The 11,872-nt window shown below is 40.2% G+C and overlaps 1 long non-coding RNA gene across 1 annotated transcript; it reads right to left on the reverse strand.

Annotated features, from left to right (window-relative positions):
* Positions 1-8,210: 8,210 nt before the first annotated feature.
* Positions 8,211-9,383, reverse strand: LOC134634645 (uncharacterized). The gene is made up of 3 exons (XR_010094859.1): positions 9,192-9,383; positions 9,059-9,117; positions 8,211-8,764 (listed from the first exon to the last, which is right to left on the reverse strand). It is a non-coding gene; the product is annotated as an uncharacterized LOC134634645 (long non-coding RNA).
* Positions 9,384-11,872: the final 2,489 nt, after the last annotated feature.

The following is an 11,872-nucleotide window of genomic DNA, read 5'->3' on the forward strand; positions in this document are numbered from 1 at the left end:
GATACAAAAACTAAACTGGAAAAGCTAATCTCACAAAGAAACACGGGGAAAACATGGGGATGAGCACATAACACTGAGGGACGATGCAAATACACAGAAGGTAATGAGAGAAGTGGAGAAGAAGAAGAGATAAAGAGGAAGGAGGAAGAACCTCAAAGAAAGCACAAGGAAGAAATGGAAGTAATGAAAAGAAGAATTGAAAGAGAAAAAGAGGAAACTGAACAGGAGAGAAAACAGATTGAAAACACTCAAAGAAAAGTAAGAAAACCACACAGGGATGGCATGCACCAGCGCACTCTCGATAGTGGCATGATAAAAGGACTAGTGGGTCAGACTGCAGTCTGTTCCATCTCAGAACCCTCAGAAAATGGAGGCGCTGCTGGGCTTTCTTCACCAGGGTTGATGTGTTAGTAGTCCAGGATAGGTCCTCAGAAATGTGGGTACAGTGCTGTACAATGCAAATATAAATATAGTAATACAAAACCAAAAAACCAAACATAGCAATAAAATTAATAAAAATGTCAGTTACCCACAGAGTTACAATAAAAATTGGTTTTTAACCTGGACTTAAAACGGGCACTGATGTAGCCTGTCTAATATGGAGAGGAAGATTATTCCAAATCGGAGCCGCAACAGAGAACGCTTGGTCTCCTCTAAGCTTCAGCCGTGACTTAGGAACTGAAAGCAACAGATGCTCAGGTGACCGAAGCGAACAAATGGGAACATGGGGCTTCAACAAATCAGACAAATAAACAGGTGTCAGACCATTTAGAGATTTAAAACCCAATAACAGGACCTTAAAAGGGATCCTAAATTCAATTGGAAGCCAATTTAGAGAGGCCAAAACCAAAGTCACATGCTCAAATTTCCTTCTACCAGTTAAAAATCATGCCGTAGCATTTTGCACTAGTTGCAAGCATGACAAGGTACTCTGCCCAACCCATATTAAAAGGGAATTGCAATAAGGTGAAGTAATAAAGGTGTAAATAACAGTTTCCAAGTCACACTTGGAAAGAAACGGGTTAAACTTCGATAAACGTCTGAGGTGATAGAATGCTGATCTTACCACCCCGTTCACGTGACCATCAAAGGTAAGTGCAGAATCAATATTTACTCCGAGATTTGTGATCGAAGTCTATAAAAGGGAAGACAAAGCGGCCAGATCAACATCTGGAGCTTCAGAAATACAATTTGGGACAAATAAGATCGCTTCCGTCTTATGATCATTAAAACTTAAAATATTTTTTGCCATCCATGCTTTAACATCACTAAGGCAATCAAGCAGAGGGGCCACAGAGGAAGAAGCAGACCCCAACTTAACACAAAACGTCCTGTTTGAGAGATAAGATTTTAACGACAAAGGTGCAGAATCAGAAATTCCCACACAGTGCTGTAAGCGGGAGATCAGCAAATCGTGATCCACTGTGTCGAATGCAGCGGTCATGTCCAACAAGACAAGCACTGCATATTTACCACTATCAGAATGTCAGTCATAACTTTTATGAGGGCTGTCTCCGTACCGTGAAAGGTTTTAAAGCCGGACTGAAAGATTTTAGACAATTGAGAAAATAGTCCATCAACTGAGTATAAACAATCCTTTCAGGGATCTTACTCAGAAAGGGAAGCTTAGCAATGGGTCTAAAATTTGACATGACTGAACTGTCTAAGCCTGGTTTCTTAACCCTTTAAAACCGGTCGGAGGGGGTACGCTTCCGTAACTATTCCCTGTAGAACCTGTTAGATTTGTATTGTTGATTGTCATTTATGCTTAGAAATATCCACTCATATATGCTTAGAGTTTTATAATCAATGTCATGTTGGTAGAGGTTTGATCCTTAATAGTCTGCAAAGACTTTGTGTGCATTCCAGAGTGCTCTGGCATTCACACCCACATCCTGGGAGCATGGGAGAGGAATTAAAGCTGCCTTTCCTACACACTTCCTACACACATGGCGCTGAATTGTTTACAGCGCCATGTGTCCCTCAACCTCACAAGTGAGATCTCACTCCTCCCTGAAGACAAGGAATGCAGTTCCAAAGAGCAATAACATGGCAAATAAAGAGACAGCAGCAAAGTCCTGAGCAAAGAGACCCAGCAAGCAGCAGCAGTGTGGACAAACAGCATTGGAGAAGAAGAGCAAACCACCATCCTGGCTGATTGGATGAATGGCACGGTGTTCAGCTAAAAAAAAAAAGAAAAAAAAAAAGAATGGCACGGTGTTTCCAACAAGCTGCAACTTCACTGTGCATGTGAAGAAAACTTTTGAGGAGACTGTTGGAGTTTGACATTTGCCACTTTTGGAGTAAAATGGCAAGAAGAGACAGTGGAACACAGGACAAAGCTGAAGGAGAACTGCATTCTATTGGACTGTTGAAGTGGGAGAGGACAACACAGTGAGAGGAGGTAAGGACACAGAGGAATGCTGTTGTTTAATGTGGGAAATCAAAATTTGGGTTAGCAAACCTGGGAAAAAGAAAACTGACTGCTTAAGTGGGAAAATTGTGAAGGAGTCAGAAACACTGCAAAAAGTAATATATACAAAATCACACACACAAGCAGAACATGCATTAACCCTACTAACACTTCCAAACACCAGAGAGCTCATGAAGATTAGACAGCATCTTGAGTATGTGAGTCTGTTTATCATCTTGTCCAAGTCACTTAGTGTGATGAGAAGTGACAAAGACCAGTGGACGCATAGCAAACTAGTAAAAAAAAAAAAAAAAAAGATCAATTAATAGCAGAGAAGTGTGTAGGAAAGGCAGCTTTAAGAACATGTCCTGCTGGAGATGCAGCTGCACAGACATTGATTAAACCTGCCTAATAACAAACACACATGCAATGAAAATCAGCTTGTTATCTCTCATCAGTGTTAAAATAGTGTCAATTTAACAGACACTTGTTATCAAATGCTGAATTTATCCAATGCTGACAATTAACTCTCTAGGTTGCAGGACAACAGTTTAACTTTTGTGGGAAAAAAGATTCTGGTTTGAACAACCAGTGATCAGACAATAAATTTAGTTGTTAATATAGTAAATTGGGAGATGCTTTCTGCCTGATTGATGCAGCACAAGTAATTTACTGTATGAGGGAAATTCTATTTTTGTGATAACATTTTGAACATGCATTTCTGTTGTCCTGTCAACTTGGTGGGTTAATAGCTGAGATGCAAATTAGTTGATCGTTTTTAGATTAAGGAAAGGTGATTGAATTCTAGCACGAGTGAATGGGATGTGTTGGAGTTTGTTGGAGTGGAGACTCTAAAACACTGAGTTTCCTGTTTTGATGTGCGGGTGAATCCTGCACCCAGATACACAACTCTGAATACACAAGAACAAACTTGTTTTGTGAGGTGCATGACAACATGTCACATGTTTTGTGATGACGGGGAAAAAGGAAAACTGAATAAAATGGATCTGTGGCCTAAATGAGTGAAAAGCACAGACCTGGGGATTAAACTCATATCTAATAAGAAATTAGGGTTATGTTGTGTGGCTGCTGATGGAAGGTTTGGAGTTAATCTAGCTGATGATTTTTCTTTTGTTGCGAAGTTGAGCCTGCCAATTAGATTTGGTATGATTTACCCTCCTGAGATGAGGAGCATGTGTCGAGACTTAACAAGGCCTTTTTAGTTTGATACTTTCACAGTGCACTGGAAGTTTTGTTTGATAATCTCTGTCGTTTGAGCAGATCTGCACGATTAGAACAAAAGCGCTACACGACACGTCGTCGAGAAAACTGTTACAAGTGAGTTTCTCCACAATTACAATGAGCTCTGGAGGAAGTCACTTATTTGGGACAATTAGAAAATGAATCCCTGTCCAAAAAGGATTCAGCGAGGTAATCCGATCTAAAGTTCTTCTTTTTCTTTTTGAAATGACGTCATTTTGCTGAGGGTGGAAACGGAATGCGATGATAGGTTCCAGTATCAGCAAAGAAAGAAAGAATGAATGAATGAATGGAAAATGAGTGAAAATAAATAGAAAAGACTGACTGGTAGAAGCTGACAAAAGCTGACAAGATTGGACTGACGTAACACCACTGTGTGAAGTTAACCCCCACCTGATGAAGGTGTGGATGAATCTATGTGTGTTTCTGTCACGGGTCCCAGGTGTGAAGACCACAATAACAAAAAGAATACAAATCTGTAAAAATAAAGGTAGAGTCTCAGAGAAAGAATCACAGGAGCACTCGTATCTTTTCCCGAATTGCGTCTCTTATTTCAGATCAACAAATATAATTTACATTCAGTGCATTCACTTGTCAGATATGCTCAATAACTGTAAAAGGTAAATAAAAGGCATTTGGCAAATATATGTATCTATGGTTATTAGATTTCTCCAGTTTACACTGTTAAGTACACTATTCCTTCACTCATTTACATCAGCAGTGCAGATACCATACAATGCCTTAAACGTCTTATTGCTCTTTCTCACATATAGGGCAAACTCAAAATAGCTTATCCACAAATCTGATATAAGTGCATAAATCTTACTAGATTAGACAAAACACACCTGAATGTATTACTTTGCGATGCAACAACATAAATGTACATGCATTCTTAGCTTATTCTTAACATTTGCACATTACTTGAACCATAAAGTGTATATGAGATATTTTAAACTCGAATAATCTGATGTCAGGGCCTTTACAGTTAAATTGGAGCACCACACACACATACTTGATTGTTAAATGGAGTTTACCAAGTTTAAATACATCCCGCGGGCTGGCGAACTCTCTCGCGGTAACTCGCGGTAACTCTCGCGAGACTTGGGGCTGCGCGGCTCGGCTTTACCGCCGCTGCGGTGCCGCGCTTCAGTAACTTTCAACTAAACCCCACTTAAGGTTACATCGGCGGTGTCAACATAACTCTCAGTAAACACCGAAGTAGAACGAGGCACAAAGCCCTCATACACTGTATTTTTAAGACGATACTGACCTGTGAAAATAAAGGTAGAGTCTCAGAGAAAGAATCACAGGAGCACTCGTATCTTTTCCCGAATTGCGTCTGAGAGGACAGGAAGTTGGTCCGCTCTAGGCAACCGCGGGCAAACGACTACAGTGTCAAAAGTTCCGCTTATCATTTCTCACTTTTACTCTCCTCAATTTTTATGGACTACACGTAATGAATGTAAAATAATAATTGTCTTAATTACTGGCGTATATTTTTCTTAAAAATAATAAAATTTACCAAAATGTGGTAGCACATTTGTGTTCACCACATTTCTTTTTTACAGGAGCAGGAAGATGACAGCAACATCCGAGGTTGCGTGCCTATTTAACCTTTTAAATGCCATTTTCTGTGTCTGTGAATCTACCAGGGGGTGTTATTCACTACCTTGTGTTGCTCACAGAGGTAACTGTGAGAAAGTCTGTATACACTTGCGCAGCGCTAACATTTGCATTTTCTTTTCTACAGCATTACAGTTCTTCATGTGAGTTGATCATGTGATTTATACCAGGATAGCTGGTTGATGTTTTTCTACTACAGGATTTCTGGGTTTATGTGTGAAGAAAACTGTGTTTACAGGTTGTGAGTTGGTGATGCACTGTGTTGTTGGGGGAAAATGTGAAGGTTACTTTGACGATCTGAATAACATGTGAGACATTTCCTGTGTTGAAACTCGTGTCACTTCTTTCCGCAGCTATGGATGGTTAACTTTATGGTCTTTTTATAGCACCTCTGGACCCTGTCGACCTGTGTCTGACCTCCAGGATTGTCCATGTGTGTTGCTAATGTTTGTTTTTCTAAGAGTGCATGTAGAGGATTCAGCAGAGACGGACAAGTAACATGAGAAAGCAAATAAGAGATGCAGTGTTTGTGGAATAGTTTAATATGGGGCTCATTAGCTGGCCACTACTGAGCTCCTAGTGTTAAATACATGGAGTGACTTTGCTTAAGGGAAGTCACCGATTACATTAATGTTAACTGAGTACATGGGATGATCCATGTCTGAGGCAAATTATGGCAATAATTTTAGTTTACTGATTTGAGAAAACCTGCACATGATACTTGTCTTGCTGATGCTGAATGCTTTATTACTCTTATGATACAATTGTTTACAAGTGTGAAGTTTGATTCTACTTCCAGATCTTGTTTTCCAGGCTGTGATGGTGTGTATGCCAGCTCCTGGCAGAGCCAGGTTTTAAGGAAACTTAATATGCAAAACACACTAACATCTTTTATTGCAGGGTTATAGGTCCGGAGTGGTGCTGCTCCAGAGGAGGAGACGCCCTGATGTTGCCTGGGACATGATCTAGCTAACCTTTTTCTTTACGACAGGAATCTAGGTTTGATGAGTTGACTCATGGGAGTGTCCATGCGTCAAGAGGAGGGGTCCAGAATTAACATGTTTTCTATGATTTTCGTGTGATTTGTGTGATTAACAGTTCATTTACAGGTATTGAACCTATGCAAGTGGTGCATCCATGTTCAGATGAGGCTTTGATGGTCCATAAGTGAAGTTCACTGAACTAAAGGGAAATGTGGTTTGATGATGGTTGACATGTTTTCCAAATAGAAGTTTTTCCTCCTTGCAAGGAAATACAGGTGCAGCAGTCAGAGTATTGCTGAAAGGAATCTCCTGAGAAATCTTCAGAGGCCCAGTGAGAAGCAAGAACCATTCCAGGCATAGCTGACAGCCCAGGCAGTGGTTGAGGTCAAAGGTCGAGCTGTTTGAGGCCCATCATGAGATCAGATTCTGGAGCCACAGCAAGGACCATGAAGCTGCGTTGGAATGAGAGCTGTGCCAAGGGGGCTTTCCAGAGGCCAACAGAGAAGATTGTGGACGATAGATGGGCACCTGAAGGATGAGGGGAGCGTGCCAAGCTCCATCAACAGCGCAGAGCGAGTCCAAGGATGCCATCATGATTCTGTGAAAAGCACAGGAACCAGAAGCTATGGTGGTGATGACAGTAGTTTTCTATGAACATCACCTAGGGCTGTGTCATTGTATTATGCATACAATGACACTCTAAAGAGCGTCTTCCTTCGTGTCATTGTTGTTGTCATTTGCTTCATGACCGCTTCTACAAGACTGCTGAGGTGACCCAACAGCTGGGATCATAACAGCAGTAAGACAACTGGATCCAGCACCCTTTCCACAAAGGGGTTTTCCTGCAGAGGATGGACAGTGGAGGAGTCATAAGTATCCCCCACAGGACGAAGGCCTGAAGTGAGGTGATGGGGGTTGGTAGAGGCCATAAAACTAGAGTGCTGACGAGGCCTGCAGCTTTGAAAATAGCTGAGACCCATGTTGACAAACAACAAAACCAACTGGTATGTTTGAATTTCTATTCTACATACATTTGGACTCTGGTCCTATGGACAGTGATAGAAACAACTGGAAGAGACATTTATGACGCCCTGCAGAACTTAAACCACTCTGCAGAGAGTGTTTACATGTCTAGAGGAGGAGCACCACCAAGCTGGGATGTTTTTGAAAATGTTAATTTCTCTTTTGACTGTTAACAATTCATTTGTTCACTTGTTGGATGCAGTTTACCATTGAATGAGATCAATGAGGAATAGGATAACTGCTAATACATTTATCAAACTGTTTACGTTTACAGTAATTTAGGGTGATTGACATATGCTGAGTATAAAAATGTTTGCATTGACACTGTCAGACATGAGGTGTCCATAACTGGGAACTTTTCTAGCATAACTGTCAAAAGGGGGGAAATGTTAGATTCGTATTGTTGATTGTCATTTATGCTTAGAAATATCTACTCATATAGAGATTGACAGACCACGTGACCTTCGCGCATTGCATGCCGGGAACCCGTGGCAAAACAATCCAAGTACCGCATCAAATGCAAGCATTTGCAGCACCGCAAAACGTTCATTCTCCGGTTCCAATACCTTCTTGGTTTTTCTTTGCCCCCCAAAAAAGGAATGTACAAAACGAAGGAGAACAATGCCGGACTGTACAAAGACAGACTCCACGAAAAGGCAAAGAAAAGGTACGAGGAAAAAATCAAAGGAGTGAAACGGCACCCTTACGAGCACACAGAGTGGACAAAAGACGTTAGCGTGCTGCCCAACTTTCACCATGCTCATATTTATAATTATACGGTTCTTGGAGTGAGTGCATACACATACACAAGCCCGGGTACAGTTTACCGACGGATGGGTACAGGACCTTGAAATGCACCGTGTAACACTGATAAAGCGCTAATGAATTAATACAGACTAGGTATTAAGTGAAATGTTATGGTTATTATTAATCAGAAGATTTAGGAATGCTACTGGAGCTGATGGGCAGTAATTAATAAATACACACAACGCAAAATGCTTTTGCAGGTACCATGTATTTAACCGAAAATAACAAGAAAAGATAAGGAAAACTTAAATAATCATTCCTGCTGCAGCTATTCAATAAATCAAAAACCCAGTGGGGATGCAAAGACAACTAAGCAAATTCTTCCGGCTTATGGCTTATACCAAGCAATATAGATTCTCAAAAACAAAAAACAGTTCCCCATAAGTAACACATGTTAACATCCAAACCACTGATCCACACTGAAGTCCATGAGTTTTATCTGAATGTCCATGAGAGATGTCCAAGCGCTATTGTCCATAAACGGGGGGAATGGTGTGTATGATTGTGGAAATCAGTGTGTTTGGGAAATGGGGACAGAGCGTCGTCTTTGATAGCTTCCTACCAGTCCAGTGGAAGCTAAAATGCAGAATGAGTCCTGCTCCTAGCCGTTCATTGGCTCGCCATCCTTTTTCATACCCAAAAAGGGTCACCTGGCCTGCATTAAATAAACAAGGCCAATAAGAAATCACAAGAATAATACAAAAATGTCAGCCAATTAAGCTGAATACATTAAGATATTCTTGTTCCTGTGTACACAATCTATAAATAAATAAACAAACAAACAGTATATTTAACCACTAAGGATTTAACTGAAATAAACTATATAGCTTTACAACATTTATTATTCAACAAATATCGGTCAAATCAAAATCAAATTGTTTGGACCGGCAGCAGCCAATTAGCATCAGCTGGTAACAATACAAACAGTCAATTAAAAGTTCAAACTCACCAATTCCGTTCTGGTCAGTGCACAACAACACTATGGCTCTGGCTCACAGTAATCAGCATCTAACATGCATAAGTTAGCTGGTGTTAAAAAAATTGCATTAAAACGGGAAAAGCAAATGTTTGCCAATACAAACCTGCAACAGCTCTGTCACCTGGCTTGCCTCCACGCATCTGACGGGAGGAAGCCGGGACAGGCTTACTATGACCTACATGCCATCCGATTGGCTGAGCAAAGTCATGTGGTTGAAGCCATGTATTTGTGATGCGTTCAATGGCAGGAAATAAGTGCAGGAAATTACTAAATGCTAGTAAAACAGATTTTACTCTGGGTTACAAACGAAAGACCATCGTACAAACAAAGGTAAGTTTACCTCACAAATCGTCTTCATAAATACACATTCGTTAACCGTTTATTAATAGGACCTTTGAGCTCAACGGTAATTAATTAGTAGTGGAAATAATTTCTGGTACGCATTACAGAAATGTAGCAGTGACAATAATATTGTATGCTGTAACCGTACTGGGCAATTAGTGATACAAAACAACTGTTTTATCCTGTGAATAAAAGTATATGTTTTTGTCAATGTACCATGGTAATAACAGAAGCAAAACGCAATATTCTGTCAGGACAATTCACTATTTATGCACAATAAATAAAGGAGCATAGCGCGACAATTTCTGTTCAGCGCCAGACTTGCTTGTAACCTATATCACCAATTATGTTATGAAAAATGACGTATTAACTACTACAAAACACTGACCTTTGTGGGAATGCTTGGCGCAGACTGGGAAGTTATATTTGGTCTTTGAATGGCTGCAATCCAGGCCATCCGTCGGCTTTTTGTTACTTCGGAAACATGGCTCGAACAATTTCTCTTCAACGACGTAATCCGATAACAACCGATCTCTTTACCCGTCGGCTTCCTGTGGCTGTCATGCGACCGGCTATTGCAGTTAATAATACAACAGCTTCTTGCCATTTTTTGTGTTTCTTTTTATCGCTGTGTAACTGATTTCAATTGAAAGCCTGCGTGCGCTAGTACCTCTTGCCACGGGTTCCCGGAATCCTTTGCGGTTTTACCCCTGAATGACGTCACATTTTCAATCTCTATATGCTTAGAGTTTTATAATCAATGTCATGTTGGTAGAGGTTTGATCCTTAATAGTCTGCAAAGACTTTGTGTGCATTCCAGAGTGCTCTGGCATTCACACCCACATCCCGGGAGCATGGGAGAGGGCATACCTTCTCTTATTGTTTTGTGGTAGGATAAACGTATGTATGCCTGTTTTAGTCTAAGTGCCTTTTGTTTAGGTGAACTGCTGGACTTCCAGACCAGCAGGTTTAGGGAAGTCGTTTATTGGGTCACACTCTGACCCCACACACACACACACACACACGCACACACGCACACACACACACACACACACACATATACTTACACAACGCACAGGCAAGGTACTCTTTGTTTGTATGTAGACGTCATATGTTAATGAACCTATGTATATTCATGTAACCTCAATAAAAGAGCAGTGTTACGGGGGAGTGGACGAGAGCGACTGGGGTCAAGCGAAGGAACGGCGCTTGTCGTGGTTCTCTCCCTCATATATGAGTAACACAAAGAACTTTGCCTACTTGGTGTTCAATGCCTTTGCTGTGTAGTTAAATTGTCTTGAACGTTCCAGCGAATAGGTTTGAGCTATAAACCTATCAGAACCGGAACCAGTTAAGCTAGTGCAATGATTTTTTTTGCATATGAAACCGGAGGAGTTGTACTTACATCCTATGCCATCAGCTTGCCCTAGGTCACAGTTTCCTTCCACATATGGCTTTGCAAAAATTGCATAAAAAGCACTTGCAGCAACAAAAACATAATATTCCATAAACAGACTTTGCCGATCCGATCAGCTGTTCAAAACACTTCCTATGTTGGAATAAACGTCAGCGCGAACTATCGCATGTCCACCATTACTTGCCCGAAACCGGAGGTGACGTCATTTTCGCGGAAAATGTAGCTTTTTACCTACATTTTCTGCCTTATAAGCCTGTACTGGTGTTTTTAAAAGTCATGTTTGGATTCATGCTTTTCTGAATACTTTCTGGGATGCTTAGAACTCAAATTGCACTGCTGGAAATAGTTTGTTTTGATGCACATCCTGTTTTTTTTTTTTGCAAATTTGCATTATATTTATTTTCGTTTTTTTCTGCAGGATATAAAAATTGGTGTATCTCAAAAATAAAACTATAAAGACACTCAAAATAAATTTCCTGTTGTTGGAAACTATTTTGTGCAAGTTTTTTGTATTTACAGTTTTGAGGGATAAACTTCTCTAACTAGAAATATATGTAAAAAAAAACAAAACAAAAACGATTTTAAATTTTTTTGTAGTTTATTGCACTTTTTTGCAATTTATGTAGGTACTATGGACTTAATGAATACATATTATTAAAATTTGGGCTATAACGGTTTTATTGATGTATAGCAACTTGCTCCCAAAAATGGGACTACAGCATGTAAAAATATAAAGATAAGCTCTGGTGGACTTGGTTCTCTGGTAGGTCTTAAAGGGTTAAGTAAAGGATGTATGACTGCATGCTTAAACTCATTAGGTACTTGACCAGACAAAAGACTAGTATTAATAATGTTCAGAATGTGTGGTCCGATGGTAGGAAATACCTTTTTGAGAAAGTGGGGAGGAACGTCATTTGGAGAATCTCATGGTTTAGCATTCAACACAAGTTTCTCTAAATCAGGTAAAACAATTGGTAGAAAACAGAAAACAAACTCGAGCCGGGTCAGCAATAGATAGAGTCAGA

Source organism: Pelmatolapia mariae, linkage group LG2 (assembly GCF_036321145.2).
Source record: "Pelmatolapia mariae isolate MD_Pm_ZW linkage group LG2, Pm_UMD_F_2, whole genome shotgun sequence".
Taxonomy (NCBI): Eukaryota; Metazoa; Chordata; class Actinopteri; order Cichliformes; family Cichlidae; genus Pelmatolapia; species Pelmatolapia mariae.